Source organism: Thunnus maccoyii, chromosome 5 (assembly GCF_910596095.1).
Source record: "Thunnus maccoyii chromosome 5, fThuMac1.1, whole genome shotgun sequence".
NCBI lineage: Eukaryota > Metazoa > Chordata > Actinopteri > Scombriformes > Scombridae > Thunnus > Thunnus maccoyii.
Genome location: NC_056537.1, coordinates 1,539,112 through 1,557,240, shown reverse-complemented (window position 1 = coordinate 1,557,240; position 18,129 = coordinate 1,539,112). Strand labels below are relative to the sequence as shown.

At 42.1% G+C, this 18,129-nt stretch overlaps 1 protein-coding gene across 1 annotated transcript in view; it reads right to left on the bottom strand.

The window, feature by feature from the left end:
* The window catches only part of LOC121896765 (NACHT, LRR and PYD domains-containing protein 12-like), a 120,648-nt gene that overhangs the window by 58,753 nt on the left and 43,766 nt on the right, over positions 1–18,129 (bottom strand). The gene's annotated exons all lie outside the window — the stretch shown is intronic.

The window sequence follows — 18,129 nt, the reverse complement described above, 5'->3', positions numbered from 1 at the left end:
GATCAGATGCTTGAATATCAACACTGGACTTAACAGAGCAGCTTCCTTCAACACAACCACAGTTCACAAAACTTCACATCAATAATATGTAGCTTTCACCAAAAAACATCAAAGTCCAAACTGGGTTTAGTACTTAACAAGTGAAATAATCTGAGATGAAATCAAAAATGATCAACTGACTGTGGATGTTCATTCATGAGCTTCAGAAACAATATTTGATGGAGAAAATCTGGTTGAAAGCTTCCATGCTAGTAATTGGCCCTTTGTGCTTTGATTATAAAGAATATGGCCAAAAGTAAAGGGACAGTTGAGTGGTTCCTTTCCCCTAAAGCTGTCTACTTGTGACTCTGCATCACAGGCTGCATCTGTCTGTTGGTTGTGAGCAGTTCAGATCAGATTATATTGTTTTCTGAGTCCTGGAGACATAAAATGATGTCAGCATGCTAAGAAACATACGTGTAATGACAATGCTAACATGCTGATATAAAGCAGGTATAATGTTTAGCATCTTCACCATCTTAGTGCAGGATGTTAACAACCTCCAGCTGGACTCAGTCAAGATGAAAACAATTTATTTAGAGTCCTGAGAATCTGACACAAATAAAAGGCTGGAAAATGACCAAACCTCCAGATTTAATAAGATGGAAAAGTACGATTCAAGAAGTGCAACTTGTGTAGAAAGTGACTCACACAATAAGGAACATGGAAGATGTGTTTGAGAAAAGGTGAACTTTGGCTGATGGGAAATTATAACGACATCATCAGAATGTATCAGAAGGTTATTTAGCAGCTTGTCCTTTCTCTTCAAATAGACGGCTGACCATGTTACTAAATATCTGACTACTTCCTGTAATTAGCATGTACGTTCATACACACATATATGTGTGTGTGTGAACATGTGAAGGTATATGTATGGGTAAACATCTGTATGTGAATGTATTTAATGGACATAAGTGTGTGCAGTATCGAACTTGTCTGTCAAATTTACTTTTTTTGTTTTTGTTGTATTTTTTGTTTTGTTTTTCATTTTGATTATAAATGTTCATCATGAATTGTAAATTTGGAAGCAGCACATGTGAAAATAATTTTGTAAAAATAAAGTATCCTACAGACACTTCAGGATCAACACTGATAACAAACTGAAGTCAAACTATCACACTGACTTTATTTTGAAGAAAAACCAACAGCGGCTGTATTTCTGATGAAAGCTAGCCTTCTTTGATTCTGACTGTTTTATATTGAGATCTTTTTATATTTTTTTTATTCAGAGTGTTATGATATTCTGCATCCTCTGTTACCATGGTAATGCTGATGCAAAATGGTGAGTATTACTGGAAGTAAGTACTAAGTGAGACAGCCTTACCGACATCTACCAAACCCGGAACCTGTCAAAGACTGAAAACCTGCTGCTTCACCCACAACACCCTGTTCAGTGAGCTTCAGCCTCTCCCATCAGGCCCACGTCTTCAGGCCTCCAGCTGCAACAGTAACAGAGCGAGGAATTCCTTTATCCCATCAGCCATCGCTCTCTATAACACACAGCAGCACATAAAAACTCCTGGTACTCACAGCAGTACTGTAGTCAGTGCTGCACAGTGGAAAGTATGGTATTGTGTATATTTCTGGGCTGCATTGAGTCTTCTCTCACATTGAATCTTTGTACTCCAGGAGCACTGCTGGACGCTGCTGTGTAGTAGTTTAGTGTATTTATGAAGGATGTGTGCCATGTGTGGACTATGTCTTGGATTGCTTTTTTCTTCTTAGTGTGTGTGTTTCTTTTATTGTGTTTGTTAAGTTTTGGACAAACACTGCAAACCAATTTCACTCTTAATCTTAATTTTTCTCTATTTTTTGACATTTGATAGACAAAATGATGAATAGAGACATCTCTAACTAGATTTACTCTCCTCTCATGTTTTAAAATGTCTGTTTTCATGTATTTATTTCTCCTTGTTCTGTGTGTTCAGTCTGTATGGGTTGCTGTTTTCTTGTATCGTCACTTGGTGGCGCTGTTTCCTTGTTTGTATATTTCACATGATTTCAGCAATAAAGTGAAGGAATAAAGAAAACACAGACAATCTAAAGTTAGTAATTTTCCTGGAAAGAACCAAGTACTTTATCACTAATTTATAGGTCAAATAAAGAGTGTTCAGTTGGTTCACTTCCAATGAATGAATTCCAGTTGCTAAGCTAGCATAAGCTAAAGTCTTTTAGTCAGTTCACAGCAGGTCAGACAAACATGCAAACATGTTTCATCTACAGAAAAACATACAATTCAACATATATGAGAATAAAGTTTCCGATAATAAATGACTGATGAATAAATATGAACTCAGGTGGAAATGGAAATCTATAAATAGACCAAATTACACAGACAATTCTTTCCTGAAAACTTTGAAGAAATTAATAAGAAATTATAAGAATAATGGAGCTTTAAAATAAAGCGCAACCAAAAACTCAGATGGCGTCCTGGTGGTCCAGTGGTTAGACAAAAACATCTAACAGATCCACAGAAACAAAACAAAGAACACAGATTCAATCAAATATGGTTCATTTATACACAAAGACAGAAAAAATAACTACAATAAAAATAGATGTTATACATGAAGCTGAAGCTTGACACAGGATAAAAACACTGCAAGTTCATTTATTTCCACAGATGTTTATTAGAATTTGGTCTTTGTTTCCCACCACCATCATCCCACCACCCTCCCCTCAGAAGTCTATAAAACTTCTCAAAACCAACGTTACACAATGTTTTACACAAAACTAACACACATACAGGAAGCAAATAAACCAGTAAAACACACATTAGATTCGCATTAAAGATGTGAAGCATATAAAACAAAAATTATCAGTAGATCAGTGGATAAAATGAGTTTGAAGAAGTGATTTAAAGGAAGATAATGACTTATCAGACTGAGCTCCTCAAACAGGTTGATCCAGAGCCCTGACAGCAAAGACCAGGACCCATATTTATCTGTGCTGATAATCAGCACTAATTCATTTCCCACCACTCAGTGTCAACTTATAGAAAAACAAGCTGCATTCGTGCAAATCATGGCTTTATTGATTGAATGATTCATTAGTGTTAAACTGCTGATGGCAGAGATATATTTCAAAGAGCTGTAAGGACACATAAGTCAACAGGAGGTTTAGCTGGAGATGAGTTGGACAGTGGAGAAGATACATTTCATGTTTTTGATGAAGTTGTGTCCACAGTCCGTTTGCATCATTATCACTGTGTGCAGTGTTGTACAATACATGCAAGATGCTGCACTAATGTAGAAAAAAAGATGTAAAGGATGTGATTGATAGGGCTGGATCACACAGCTGGATCACATGATCTCACCTACAAGTTTAAATTATATAGTTATTGTTAAAGCCACCTGATTGGCTGACCAGTGTTTACTTACAGCCTGATGCAAATGACTTTAAATATGAGATATAAACTATTCATTGTGACATCATATGTTTGCATATAAAAGCTAGATACCTTTAATATTTACACACAGAGCAACTCTGAAATGTCATCTGGAGCCATGAAGAGCCTTTAAAAGTAATCAATCAAATCTTTACAATCAATCCTAAAACAAACAGGTAACCAGTGAAGTGATGATAGAAATGGAGTAATATGATCTCTTTTCCTGCTTTTAGTTCAAAGTCTGACAGCAGCAGTGTTCTTTGCTGGTTTTATAGCTATTATTTGAATATCTATAAAAGAGAGTGACGCATCTCTGCTTCTACTTTTAGGAGAAAAAGCTTTTTATCAACTTTCCAAACTTGGTAAATGATTCCTATCTCTGCCAATATTTAGGAGCTGCAGGAGATGGAGTTCAGGCAGAGATATTCCCTGAGAGGAGAGATGTTTTGGGAACGCTTGATGACACTGAGCTTATTAAAAGATTGTTTGGACTAAAACAGAATCATTAGTGAGACTGACTTTGTGTGTGATGCAGAGGAGAACACATGATGTTTCTACAGAACATCATTTAAATAAATACAGAACGTCCTCACAATGTTACACTTTATGGTAACGGGAAAATGCAGCTGTGCAACAATGACGGTTCTGTCAGAAGCGACAATGATGAAAGTCATGAATCAAACTTTGATCTAGCTTAATGCACGTCATAAAGATAATGAGCATGACGAGGGTCCTCAGTTACAGCCCACTAAAACTTTGATTTACACACAATCATGTCAGCTGCATAATGAAGGATATCTCAACTTCATTACAACAGCTCAAATATTTTATAGGCTTATTTTTTATTGAGGCTCCTTCAAATAACAGCAGAGCTACAGCCTGATATTTGAGAGAGGAGGATGCACCTGAACAATATATGTTTCTATTGTTACGCTGTATTTACCTTCATGTAGAGAACACAAGTTAACTTGGGGTGTAGTTGAAAGAGGAATTGGACAGTGGAAGAGAAGATGTGGTAAAACAGCGACGTCTCACTCTCTCCCAGGAGTAATCCTTCTCCTGCTGACAGTCACAGTAAATTCTCTTCTGCTTCATTAATTAGTTTTAGTCCTTGTTAACTCTCAGTGTGATTCTGAGACGCTTGATAAATATGGGCCCAGGGTCAGAGTCTGACTTATAACACCTGTTTTTAATCTTTTCTGCATCAAACCGCTCATGTATAACACATCTATAAAGTGCTGATTCAACAAAATCCAGAGATAACTGTTCAGTTTGTAGTCAGTTAAGAGACTTAAGTGAAGATGACAAAATCCAGATCCAGACTCCGGTCCGGATAGATCATCAGGATCCAGCTGATCCTCTCTCAACACACACTCCTGGATGTTCACTCACACTCTTACAGAGATCAATACAACCATCTGATGAGAGAAGAAGAAACAACAGAGGTCATAAATCAGTGTTTAGTGAGACTCACTTCATCAGCTGTCAGTCAGTGATGCAGCACATCCAGTATAAAGAGCGGCAGGGACTTCAGTCCTGTTCAGACCAGAAGTGGAACAGCTGTGCAGCGTAGCCTGCTTCCTTTCAGCTCTCATGTTAACGTGTTGGAGTGAACACAATGAGCTCCAAGCTCACACACCAAATAAAGTGCTGAGAGTCATGAACACATCATTACTGCAGAAACAGAGACATTCACTCATCAGTTTACTGATGGATTTACTGTTGATACATGTGAACTGTTAGAAAAGTTGAAAGTTACAGAGTCTCTGTGGGATTTGAAGATCTTTCCTGCTGTTAAATCATCACATGACAATCAGTCAGAGCTCTCAGCTAAACACCTGCTGTGATTCCTGGACTTCAGCAGAGGTTCTGGTCTGTATAAAGACCACATGGTTACTAAACGTAATGATGCTTGTGTGAAATCAGAGCCAGTGATTTGCAGGCTGCAGTCAGACTGATCTTAGAGCTCTGACAAAGATGAACTGATCAATTCTTTAGTGTTGAAATGAGAGAACAAACACTTTCAGATCAGATTTGATGGTAGGACAGTTTGATGATGAGGACCACTGTCTCTATAGATCTTGTAAGGCTGTCAGCTGTAATCCAGCTTTATTTCCTGCAGACATGAACACAACAACTACAGTCGTCTTCACATCAACTCAAACACATGATCACAACAAGCTTCTGGCTGATCTGATTGGCTGACTGTTCTCTCTCTCTCTGTCTTTCTGTCCAATCCTGAAGCCTGTCACCATTCTCCTCTCACAGCTTCACTGAGGAAAGCAGCCACTGAGAAGGTTGAGGGTTCACCAGGAAATACTGGATCTTTGCTTTGATACTAACTGTGTTTAATACAATACTGCTGAAACCATCACGGACTGACTCCAACTCTCTACTGACCCCAGAGTCTCCAGTCTACAGTCTGGACTCTTCTCAAGATCAGACAGCAGCTTCATGTCTGAACTCTTCAGCTTGTTTCCCCACAGATGCAGCTCTCTCAGATGGGATGAGGGGTTGGACTTCAGAGCTGAGGCCAGAGAAGCACAGCTGATCTTTGACAAACTGCAGTCGCACAATCTGAATAAAGAATAAATGACGTCACTTTAGAAATCAAAGTTCCTTTTTTAAATCATTCAATGTTTCATAATCTGTTCAGATGTGAAGAAGGTTTAGAAGCTGCTGGAACAGCCTTCAGATGATCTGAGAGGAGCTGAAAATATACATATTTTTAAACATAAACTTAAAACCATCTGTTTAGTCTGGCTTTTATGTAGTGTTTTATCATTTTATGGTTTTATTATTTATACTTATTTTAATTGTCATCATTATTTATTTTATTCTATTTTGTTTAATCAATATTTTACTGTTGATCATCATAAATTATTTTATTCTATTTAATATTTATTAACATTTTACCATTTTACTAATCTATTTATAATATGTAGTATTTAACAACTTTTTTTTAATTATTTTTATTTCTTGTATTATATTTTATTACCCATTTTTTATTTCTTATTTATTGAAACTTTTTTGCTTTTTTAATTGCTTTGGTGTTCATTAGTCTCTAAATCCATTTTTAACATCCTACGTTTTGTCAGTTGCTTGTGCAGCACTTTGAATTGCATTTTATTTGTTTGAAAGGTGCTATATAAATAAAGTTTAATTGATCGATTGATTGATAGAATGTAGAAGTTTATGAAATGGAAACTCCAAACAGCTGAACCCAACAGGATGCAGGTTAAAAACTGTCAAATTCAAACAGTGAAAAAGAGCTCTCATTAATATTAATGACAACATGCTGCTACTTCAATAAAGATGTAGTGACTTCACCTCTTAAACTCTGCAGCTCCACCAGTGACTCCATCTATACAAACTCATGTTGTGCAGCCAAACACAAGTGAAAATGCAAAAACACTCAAACATGACACAGCTATATTTTTAGGCCTACATGTGCAAAACAGTTGAGCAAGAATAATAAAAGACCTGCATCACTTGCAAGGGCCTCATCATTGCGCACATTTAAAAAACATAAATGCTATCCCATAATGCAACACATGGACTATCAATTACATTACTGCCTTCTACTGGATTGAAAATAAGACTCAGTTCTCCTATTTAATGTAAATGATTATATATAAAATAAAACTAATATATATATTCCCACCCTCATCCCATTCTCTAATATAACTTCTCAATCAAGGCTCTGAAAGAGTCTGAAAGCCTCTCAGCAGCCTCTGCACTTCCTCTCCAGTAATAATCTCTATTCTCTCAGATTTCCTTTCTGCCTCAGCGGCACAGTTAATCACCATGGACAGAAGTGCTCAGAACTTCATCTTGTCCACAAGAAAACAATATTCATCATGCTTCCTACCTGATAAGTTCTCCTTCACATCTTGAATCTTTTCATTCCTAGCTGCTTCCTCATGGCTCAGCCTTCTCTTGGACCTGATCCTCATGACTTCCATCTCTTTCTTTCTCTTTGGACAGTCTGCTTGCCTCATGTGTCTCCCCACACTGATTACACTGGGGTTCTTTTTCACAGTTTCTGCTGCTGCACGTCTCATCTCCACATTAACCACATATCCCCAAATCATGTCTACACACAAGCCAGCTGTGTCCACATTTCCAACAACGTCTGCACTGAATAGATTTGGGAACAAACAGCCTTACTGGGTAACTGATATGATCTAAGAATACTTTGTCAGGCAGGATTTCTCATTCAAAATGCAACACACCAGGGGCCAGATGCATAAAACTCTGTGTAGATTCATGACTAAAACTGTGTGCGTATAAAGCCACAAACATGCAGACGCATTCTTCTCATCAGATTTATAAAGCCGTGCGTATGCATGGTTCTGTTTTATAGATCTCAATCATTGAGGAACTCAATGATTTCCTCATTCCTCATTTCCACTCCCACAATTAACCATAAATGGATGAAGACACACCCTGAACCAGCCGTTTTCATATCAATTGGTCACCTGCCTCATCAGTCTGTACAGCTGTCAATGAAACAAACGGGAAAGAAGAAGTGCAGTTTCACAAAATTGTGTTGCACCGTCGAGTTTCTCCAACAGCCAGAATAGCTGTCATTACGTGCCACCATTACACACGGCTGTGCAACTCTTTATACCATCCATATCATTAATTCATCACATGGACTGTAAACCATCGTCAGCAGTAATATCTCAGAAATGGAATCAATGTTGTAGTTTGTAGCTCATATCTAAACCGACTTTACAAGGTGTGCTACAACTAAGGATAAAATAAAAAGAATAATAAGAGCAAAATAAAATGTTGGCTCCTATGGAAATTAAAGGAATGACAAAATTAAACACAAAAGTAATTAATCAATGTTAACTTAATAAATGCGCCTTTGATTGACATTTTACAAATACCTGTGTAAACATCCCAAAAGAACCCAAAAACACACACAATCAGTGCAGCTGGTTATCAACCTAAACAAACAATGTTTTACTAAAAGATTCCGTCTCTCAGCTTATATTTCATCTCCACCTCATCACATCAGCCTCAGATCTCTTAGGAAAAACATGTGTACGCCTGGTCTAAAGTATGCGTGACGTGTTCACATTCTCACCGCACATTCTGTGTTTATAAATACCAGTTTATGTGCGGGAAATGGCGTGTGCGTGGTTTTTGTGCATACGTATCGTTTATGCATCTGGCCCCTGGTCTTGTTTCAAACCTTTCTCCGTCACTCATCCTGATCATTCAATGACTGTCAACAACTTACTGGAACTCTTCTATGAAGTGGGAAACATGACACCTGCTAACCATCTAACTCATGTTTCCAACATCTTCTTCAGCTGTGTCTGTGAAACACATCCAACAATGATCAGTCCATTTCTTTTAACATTGACTAAGTTGACATCACCAAGTTTGTCCTTTTTCATGTTTGTTCAACAGAACTCCAAATCTGTCCTTGTTCCCAGTCAGTTTTATTCCAGCCAAGTGGATATCTCTTTCTTTCTCTCTATCATCACTGTAACTTCAAATTTCTTCTATTTTTTTCCTGATTTCTTCCCGCTGTCTCTTTCAAGCTTGTCCACCTCAATCTTCCTTCCGCCGTCCTTCTATGGGACTGTCATGACTCAGGGCAGCTAATATAGCAGCTAGCATCTACCTTACTTTCAAACTTGAAATCAGATTTTGGTGCACATTGTAATAACTCGATTTCCACAAAGTAGACATTTTACACGTCACGCAGTTCTAATTGAACCATTTACAATAACTAACCATTGCATACACACAACACAGTGCACATGTACACATGTTCACTGAGTAAAGGTGCCAATGGAAAGTTTTCTCTGGATTTCAAGAATTGATTATTGATCATTCAAATAAGAATTGCAATCAATCAGAACTATTTTATTTATTTTTTGTCCAAAAAAATAAGACGGAAACTCCAAACACCTGAACCCAACAGGATGCAGGTTAAAAACTGTCAAATATAAAAGACAAGAAAGTTTCAGTGGTTCAGAGTGAATTATCCAGTGCAGATTTTTCTTGTTATATGAAGGTTTTAAATGTGCAGCTCAACATTGCTCTGACACAGTCAATGGACTAAACCACTGAAGAAGAAAATAGACTTTCCCATTAAGATCCTCAGTGTGGATCAGCATAATATCAGCTTTATGTCTGCAGTTCAGTGTCACCAAAACTGTCATATCATATTAATCTCAGCACAGCAGTAAGAAATGGTGTCTGACCTCAGAGTCTCCAGTCTACAGTGTGGACTGAAGACTCTGAGGTCACCTGCATTGATCTCTGTGTCCCTGTGTGTGTGTGTGTGTTCTGAAGGATACATATCAATGATCACATTACACACATTAAAGAATATAATAAAGAAATATTTCTCCTTCATCAAGTAAACTTTTTAAACCATTTAAAACAGATATTAGTTGAGAGGATCTTCTGTATACAGATGTGACTCTTTACCAAAAATTATGAACATTAATTGACTTAAACAACTAACAGTGGACATTTTCTACAGTTTCTTTAAGAATCAGTCATCTTTTATAACTACAGACTAAACTTGGTACAGTAAAAAATGAAAATATGGGAAAAAAATAACTTCATAGATGTAAGTTATGTATGTACATAAATTAGGTTCAGTTGTTAAATATTAAGATCAACAATAGTAACAGACAGTCAGTAAACTGACCTCAGAGTCTCCAGTCTATAGTTTGGACTCTCCAGAAAATCACACAGCAGATTCAATCCTGAACCCTGCATGTTTGTGTTTCCTCCCAGATTCAGCTCTCTCAGATGGGAGGGGTTGGTATTCAGAGCTGAGACCAGAGAAGCACAGCTGATCTCTGATAAACCACAGCTCTCCATTCTGAATAAAGAATAAATGACGCAGATAAAAATCCATCATAATCCATCAGGTGTGTTCAGGTTTTAAATGTGTAGCTCAACAGTATTATGTCCTCATCAATGAGCTTTTCACTAAAATGAGCAGAGTGACATTGTCATTGTGTTATTATGGATCATCATCATGTCAGCCTTCTACAGACATCATCCAAATGTCACCACAACATTCAGACACATATTCATGTCAACACTGATCAATAAATTGATCAGATGTGCACTGAGCACAGTGAGAAACATGTTCTCCTAATCCTAGATATAACCTTGAACAATCCTTTACAAATATACCTGCAGGGCCATATTTATGCTCCTGTTTACTGCTGGTGCAGCTACACAAAAAGACATCATTTCCTGACAGGAAGCATCATGCACATGTTGAAGCGTCACCTGTTGTTGGTGGCAGCTCAGACACGACTACAGATACAAACTGCATTTGGAAATATGATTTGCTGTCTTTGTGTCTGTTGGCCTGTATGAGTTTAAAGTGAGTGTGTCAAAAGTTTTCTTACAGATGTTTGTCTTTTTTTAATTAGTGACTAAGTTCAAAGTGAAACCAGCTGTTCAGTATGGTGGCCCTGAAGTGCAGATCACAACGACAAATAGGAAAACAAAACAGCAAATCAACAAACACAACAACAAATAACAAAACACAACAACAAATAACAAAACACAACAACAAGTAACAAAACACAACAACAAAAGAGAAAATACAACAACAAAAGACAAAACACGACAACAAATCACAAAACACAACAACAAAAGAGAAAACACGACAACAAATAACGAAACACAACAGCAAAAGCAGACAACACAATAACATTAACTTCTAACGGAAAAGGTAGGTATCTTCTATCGACAAAGCTTGTTGCTGATTGGATGAATGCACTGTCCGTCTTTTTAACAGGAGGGATTGATTTATAACAGGATAAACAATCAATGTATTACTTTGTTTTTCTGTTTTTTGTGTCAATTAAAAAAAAAAAACAAATGAAAATCCACATGCTTTTCCTGTTTTAGTCTGCAAATCGGCATTTGGAATAGAAAAAAACCCAATCCAGAAAACAACTTGTTTTTAGCTATAGAATATACAGACAGACAGACAGACAGACAAACACAGGGACTAATTTGAGAAAAAAATTCAGAGGGAGATCTTTCCAAAAAGTTTTTATTCATTCATTTGAATCACCGCCACTTGGACAGATGTGCTTAATACATTTGGGCCCTAATTTAACTGAATAAGTGCAGTGAAAAGAACAGCGTAGTGGGTCTGAAGCTCACAGACTGTGTGGACATCTCCGTGTGCACCTGCTATGTATGTGTAGCAGTGCAACATTCAAAAGGGATGGATGACGGTGAATATAGATCAGTGGGTGTGATGATTAATGTTCTCTCAGCCAGTCACATAGATGTGAAACAGTTGCGCAATCATAGAAAACGTGATAAGGACAGCTACACAAAAAGAAGGCTTTTCTTTAGGAAATGTCTGGATGGTTCAAAGTGTTACAACATGAACACACTGAAGAGAAGACAGGTGGAGAAGTTATTTTCATCAGTGAGTTGGCCTAGTAAGAAAAATAATTAATTTGGTGAAGCCATTGATATGATTATATCGAACTGATCGCTATTTCAGCAATAATTTTAATGTATCTCACCTCATACACTAATGTAAAATTCACTAACCAAGACCACTCCTTCTAGAATATGGATTTAATGGTTTATTGGGAGTGTGATGGAAGGCAGGGTGAAAAGGAGGAAGGATAGTTAGAGGGATGGTTGGAGAGGGAAGGATGGATGGGGGAAGGGAGAGGGTCGGGGGGTGTGAGGATGCGGGGGTGAGGGTCGAGGTCGTGGGATGCGGGATGAGGGGGTAGGGGTCGAAGGGATGAGGGTCGAGGGATGGGGAGAAAGAAGAGCAGGCGGGAAAGAGGGGAAGGAGGGAGTGGATAGGAGAGTGATAGATGAAAGGAGGAGATGCGTCGACGTCGGGGAGGTAAGTGGGAACAGGGGATGAGACTCAGGGTGGGGGTGCTGTCTCGATGATCTGGCATCTGTACGAGGCCCCCCTGTTCCTGTGTTTGAGCAGAGAAGAGAGGAAAGTTAGCGGAGGGGTCGGGTGGGAGGGACTTGCAAGCTGAGACAGAGGGGAGAGGAGCGGATATGGTGTGTCTAAATACCCTGTGGTGCGGAAATGGGTTGCGTACAAGGCGTGGTCTTTGGTTCCCGAACTTTGTTTATAAGTCTATAAACTTCATTTCACTAACCAAGACCACTCCTTCTAGAATATGGATTTAATGGTTTATTGGGAGTGTGATGGAAGGCAGGGTGAAAAGGAGGAAGGATAGTTAGAGGGATGGTTGGAGAGGGAAGGATGGATGGGGGAAGGGAGAGGGTCGGGGGGTGTGAGGATGCGGGGGTGAGGGTCGAGGTCGTGGGATGCGGGATGAGGGGGTAGGGGTCGAAGGGATGAGGGTCGAGGGATGGGGAGAAAGAAGAGCAGGCAGGAAAGAGGGGAAGGAGGGAGTGGATAGGAGAGTGATAGATGAAAGGAGGAGATGCGTCGACGTCGACGTCGGGGAGGTAAGTGGGAACAGGGGTTGAGACTCAGGGTGGGGGTGCTGTCTCGATGATCTGGCATCTGTACAAGGCCCCCAAAGAGACTTCAACCAGAGAGGCGAGAATGGGATTTCTTAATGTTATCCGGGTCGTGATGGATGTAGGTATGAGAGTGGGACGAGGCTGGGCATGGTGCTCCGGGAATCCGGGAAATTGATTCCGCTGAGGTAGGTCTGTATGGTGGAAGACTTGATCTTGAGTTGAGTGTGGGAGAATGTAATGAAGCAGGAGAGGGTAAGAATGTCCGGTGAAGGGAATGGGAGTCCGTGGGAGACGTGAAAGGTTTTAAAGGAATTCCAGCCGGTGAAGTATGGAGATAGTGTTGATGATGTTGTCCCGTGAAGTGGTGACCAGTTGTTCCAGTTGCGGGTTCAGTTGTAGATTGTGGCTGAAAACGGTGGGACTGGAGTTGGAAGAGGGTTGGAGGCTGGAGCTAGTTGTCTGAATTTCTGAAACATGAAACGAGAGAGTGAATCGGCGATTGCGTTTTTGTGGCCTGGAATGTGGAGTGCTCGGATGATGAACTGGTGCTGGGCTGAAACCAATGTGAGCTTGCGCACGAACTGCATGATGTCCAGATTGTGTGACCGGCCTTTGTTCAGGATGTCGACGACGGCGCTGTTGTCAGAGTGGATGGCGATGGTCTTTTTGGACCATTCATGCCCCCAAAGAATGGCAGCGATGACAATCGGGTACATTTCTGAAATGGTGGAGGAAGGGGCCAGGGAAGAGAAGTCGGGTGGCCATTCGGCAGAGAACCATCTGCCGCCGTAGTAACCACCGAAGCCGACTGAAGGGGCGGCGTCGGTGTATAGCTGGATGTCATTGGCGTCTGTAACGTGGACGTCGTAAAAGAAGGAGATGCCGTTCCAGGAAGAGAGGAACTGGTGCCACATTTTTAGTTCCATCTTGCACGCGCTGTCTAGCGTGACGTGGTCGTGGATGGATGGGACGGCGGTGGCTATGGAGAGAAGGTGTGACAAGAAAGATCGGCCCTGAGGGATGATGCGGGTGGCGTAGTTGAAATGGCCCAGCAGAGAGAGTAATTGACGTTTGGTGCATGTGTTGGCCATGAGAAAGTTTTGAATGAGTAGAGAAATGCGGTGGAGTTTCTCAGTAGGCAGAGATGCTTGGAGTGTAATGGAGTTGAGGGTGATGCCGAGGAATTCCAAGGATGTGCTTGGGCCTTCTGTTTTCTCTGGAGACAGGGGAACGCCGAGATCAGTGAATGCGGAAATCATTGTGGTGAGACCGTATGACGAGGGCGAAGACGGTGGCGTGACCGTGAGGAAGTCGTCAAGTAGGTGGATGACGTATGGGAGTTTATAATTGTTGGAAAGAATCCAGCAGAGGGCTTCGGACAATGAGTTGAAAATTTTTGGGCTGCTCTTGCAGCCGAAGGTTAGACACACGGCAAAATAGTATGCGCCCTTCCACGAGACCTTGAAGAGGTGCCAGTAGTCGGGGTGGATGGGGAGGACTTTGAAAGCACTTGTGATGTCCGCCTTGGACAACCATGCTCCCTGGCCCGCGAGTCGGATGAGGGAAATGGCGTGGTCTATGGTGGCGTATTGCATGGAAAAGTCCAGGCTGGGAATCAGGCTGTTAATGCTTGGAACAGTGGAACCGTGGGGGGACAAGAGGTCGATGATGAGCCTCTTTTTCCCAGAGTACTTCCTGGTTGCCACTCCGATTGGGCTGACTCTGAAAGACGGGAAAGGGGGGCTGGAGAAAGGGCCAATCATGAAGGCGTCATCAACTTCTTTTTGCAGTAGTCTGTCAACTGTGGTGGGTTCAGACAGGGCTGATTGCAAGTTGTTGCATATGTGAGTGGACTCAGGCGTGGCCTGCAGACCCGGATGGAAACCGTAAGTGAAGCCCTGAATGAGGAAGTTGACGAACTGGGTGTCTGGATGGTTTTGTAGGGCGGTGGCTAGGGCGTTGATGTTAACAGGGGTATTGAGATGCTTACACAGCTGTTGCTTTGTCGGGTTGTGTGGGCATGTGGCTCTGGCGTGGGCTCCCCCGCAGAATGAACAAGTGTGGAGGAATTTGCAGCTGGAGGAGCTGCAACTGAGGTCGTTGAAGTTATTGCAGATCATCCCTCCTCCCTGGTAGAGGACAGGTCTCCCTCTCCTGTCCGTGCCTTTGGGGAGGGGGCCGAGGATGGACGGGTGATCTAAGGCAGGTTTGGGGGTGATGGATGGTGGGGGAGCCACCGATGGCAAGTAGTGTGGCATGGCTGGGCTTCGCTTGTCTGTTACCGAGGCGCGGGGCAGGGGGGCGGAGAGGGTGCATGCTGCGGCAGGATGGGAAGGGGCGCTGCACGTTTTGCAGTGCAGAGAAGCGCGAGCTGCGAAAACTTGGCAGTATAGCTCGTGGTCCAATGTTCCCCAGTACATGCCCTGGTTGAACTGTTGGAGGCGACCGGCGGCTTGGGAGGCGAAGAGGATATGATAGGTATAGAAACCGTTGCTGCCGAAACGCAAGGCCAGGTCGAGAATTAATGACAAGTAATCATCGAGCTCGGACCTGCGGTCGGGGAAGGCTGAACAAATTATGTCTCTATACAATGAGAACGCAAAAGCGAACTCGGTGACTGTGAGGTCCTTGGAGCGAGCAGGAAGTGGCTGTTTAAGTTCCGAGGGGCCGAATGAGGTGAGCAGTTCCCTGGGGATGTGAGGATTAATTGATGTAGGGTGAATGAGTTGAGCGAGATCAATGTAATTACCGGTTAGGATCTGCTGCCTGAGGGTGGGAGACACGGGGGAGGGCCGGGCGGATGCTAGGGGGCGCACTGGTGGCTGGGCGGTGGCCAGGGTGTAGCTGCTGGATGGAGGTGTGGGAGCCAGGAAAAGGCCGAGGCTGGCCGTGTGTAAGGCTGTAGGATAAGGAGGTGCAGGTGCTGTAGTACGGGTAATGCTAGAGTGCGGGTCGTGGGGAGCCGGGGGGTAGGGGAGGAGACAGGGAGGGTGAAAAGAAGAAAGAGGAGGAACAGGTTGGGTGTAACTCGTGGAGCTGCTGGGGCCCGCTGTTGTTTGTGCTGTCTGAGCGGCTGCCGTGGTTGGTGCGGGTGGAGGAGCAGCTGAGATGGCCAGGAGGGAAGGAGCAGCAGAGATAGGAGCCGGAGAGGAGGAAGGGATGCTGGGATGATGGAATGTATATGCATGGGATGTAAGTGCGGCTGAAGAGAAAGTAGGAGGAGGAAATGGCTGTGGAGCAGAGAGAGCCTGCATAGGGTTAGAAGCAGACTGTACTGGGGAGGCTGAGGTTGCTGAGGAGGAAGGTGTGCGTGTAGCGGAGCGACGTGCCGTGACGTCACGGACGTCGTTGCGCGCGCGACGTCGGGAACCCGGAAGATCGTGGGAAGATGGACGGGAGAGAGTGCTGTCCTTCAGGGAGTTTGTGTATAATTGAAACAGTCTTGCCTTGTTGTCGGTGCGGTGGAAGGGAATGTTATTTTGGCTGAAGAAATGCTTTAAGCGAGCGACGGTCCACTCGGACATGTTTGGGGCCGAGGAGCGGTCCGTACACCAGAGGCGAGGAGAGCGCTGTGCGCGGTGGCTGCTCCTCTTGGGCGGGCTCCGGGATCTCGCGCGAGGCTGGAGTGAGCGTCGGGAATAAGTAGCTTCCTTCAGACGCCGAGTACGGGACCTTCCCCTGGAGCCGCTGGGGATCGAGGGCTCGACGATACCGTCGTCGACGGAGGATGAGGGCCGAGAGGCCGGGATGAGGGAAACCGAGGAGCGCAGGCGAGGCTGCCGGAAAGATCGGACGCCGGGGGACTCCGGGACTTCGAACGAGTCCTCGTCCAAAGCGTTGAGGAGCAGTTCGAGGTCCATGATGTGAGTAAGAAGTTTTAAGTTTATGCTGGTGTGTCACAGGGTGCTTGCAAGCTGAGACAGAGGGGAGAGGAGCGGATATGGTGTGTCTAAATACCCTGTGGTGCGGAAATGGGTTGCGTACAAGGCGTGGTCTTTGGTTCCCGAACTTTGTTTATAAGTCTATAAACTTCATTTAATTACTAAACTATTGCATAGTTTAGTAATTAATGTTACACAACAGTGTTTGCACTACAATGTGTTTCAAGAGTAAAATGAAACGCTACTTTTGGTGAAAAGAAAGTTGGAAAAGAGGCTGATGAGCCCAGGTAAATGGACACTCCTTCATAAAAAGCAGAATATCGAGGTATAACTGACCAGTCTGCTGTGTGTAGAGGTGTGTGTGCTTATTTTGTAGCAGCCTGGTGTCATTTTCAGGCAAATTAATGAGGGTAAAGAAAGTGAACAGCTGTGTGTAATGGCACTGCACTCTTGAACAGAGGCAACCTCTGGTCCATTTACTGCATCAACACATAGCCTAGACGCGGTCATCTCGACTGCCATGGGAGCGCGAGTGCTGACAGCGAAAGTCCATTTCTGATTCTATGGTTGTTTGCACTAGAGTGTTCTCACGTTGCAGTGCTTTACTTGGATTTTTAAAAAAAATATTTTATTTTTATTTTAGATATGGTCTATAGGTGAAGCAGCATAACCCCATATGAGGGGGATAAAAAAGCAAACAGGGATTCTCCCTCCAAATCACACACTCTATCTATCTATCTATCTATATATATATATATATATATATATACTTTTTTGTATGCTATAGCAAAAAGCAAGTTGTTTTCTGGATTGGGTTTCTTTTGTATTCCAATTGCCAATTTGCAGACTAAAATGGGAAAAGCATGTTTTGTTTTGTTTTTAATTCACACGAAAAACAGAAAAACAAAGTAATACATTGATTGTTTATCTTTTTATGAATCAAGTTGAACACAGCTCTGGGCGGAGACTACACAGACCCCAACGGAACCGTCCAATCAGCAATGATCCTTGTCAATGGGAGAGCGTCCAATCAGCGACAAGCTTTGTTGATAGCAGGTACCTACCTTTTCCATTAGAGGTTAATGTTGTTTTCTGCTTTTACGGTTGTGTTTTCTTATTTGTTGTTGTGTTTTGTGATTTGTTGTTGTGTTTTTTGATTTGTTGTTGTGTTTTCCTATTTGTCGTTGTGATTTGCACTTCAGGGCCACCGTAGTTCAGGCATTTGGACTGACAAACTGAAAACTTGTAATTTGTGAATGTGTTATGAATCAAATTAATTCTAAAATTTAATTTAAAACTTTTAAGCCTAAAACCGTTATGGATTGAAATTGGGTA